This window comes from Galeopterus variegatus, unplaced genomic scaffold (genome assembly GCF_000696425.1).
Source record: "Galeopterus variegatus unplaced genomic scaffold, G_variegatus-3.0.2 Scaffold19036, whole genome shotgun sequence".
NCBI lineage: Eukaryota > Metazoa > Chordata > Mammalia > Dermoptera > Cynocephalidae > Galeopterus > Galeopterus variegatus.
The window spans coordinates 2,389-3,839 of NW_007745147.1; the positions used below are offsets into that span (position 1 = coordinate 2,389).

The following is a 1,451-nucleotide window of genomic DNA, read 5'->3' on the forward strand; positions in this document are numbered from 1 at the left end:
ATTTTTTAAAAAATAAGGCATTTAAAAAGACAAACCAAAACGCTTCCGTAACCATATATCCAACTCAAACATTACCTATTTAAGTGAGTTATATTTGCCTCCCACTAATAAAACTTTATTTCACGCAAACGAGCAATAAATCTTCCATACTTAAGTACCTTCCTTGCCCAATAATTCAAAGGAAAAAAACCCAAAATGATAAGTGAAGGAAAATGTAGGAATCAACACAACACCCCTTTGTTTTAAATATTTTTAGGTTTAAAAAGTGTTTAAGATTTTCCTAGAAGGAAAACATTATCTGAATGAATACCCTAATGGCAAACCACTGTAAAATGCTTCAAGCTGCATTTGCAGCAGAGGGGTAGGGATTATCTTCAAAGCACCCCAGCTCTCTTGATAAGGTCAGTGGTACACTGGTTTGTATTATTGTGACATCCATTAGGTGATCTGGGTTATTTTTCCTTCATCAAGGGCTTTATTTGTCAGAAGGGCATTATGCTTGACCTCCAAATTTGGCTTACAATTTACTGATGAGATTCATAACCTTTGGGTTGCTCTGATATTTTGACATATTTGCTGGGTTCTGGGCCACATCCTGGAAGGCCACCATAACTTCTGGATCCTGCATGGCTGCAAGAACCTCTGTATCACTAAGAATTTCATTGAGCCCAGGCATTCCTGCTATTCCAGGCATGCCCCCTCCCATTCCAGGCATTCCCCCAGGAAAGCCACCTGGAAAAGAGTAGTACTGAGCTCCTGATTGTCATCTTCCTCCCTCTGGGCTCTCTCATGTTCATCTGGAGCCTTCTTAATCCTTTCTATTCTTTCTTTGATCTCTTCCTCTTCACGTTTTCGCTCATACTTTCTCCGATGTTCTGCAATTTTCTGGGCCCTTGGTTGAACTTCTTTCAGCATTGCACTAGCATCTTCATCATAATCCAGTTTACAGGCAAGGGCAAGACCATGGGCTGCTTCTTTCCAATGGCTCAGAAGTCTGTGTGCTTTCCCTCACCACTTGTAAGGCTGAGCTGAGTCGGGATTTATTTCAATGGCTCTGTCACAGTCTCTGATAGCAGCATTTGGCTTCCGTAATTTGATGAAGACACTGGCTCTCTTGGCATACAGAATGGCCAAGTGAGGATTCAGCTTGATGGCATCTGTGAACAAATCAATGGCTTTCTGTAGTTCACCACCATCACTTAGGGCTTCAATGGCAGCCATTTTCTTATCATTCGCCTGATCCATCATCTCCTCTTGTTATCTCTACATTTTCATCTCCCATTTCTTGAGGGGCTTCAGTGTCTGGTTCAGTCACACCTTCATTGTCAATTTCTAGATCACTGTCCTCACTTGATAGGTCATCTGTCTTTATGTCTCTCTCTGCCTTCTTACTGTCTGTTTTTTCTTCCTTGATATTTTCTTCGGATTTAGCTTTATGAGTACTAGGTGGT

The 1,451-nt window shown here is 41.2% G+C and overlaps 1 pseudogene; it reads right to left on the reverse strand.

Moving 5' to 3' along the window:
• Positions 1–29: 29 nt before the first annotated feature.
• Positions 30–1,451, reverse strand: part of LOC103583012 — a 2,091-nt pseudogene continuing 669 nt past the window's right edge.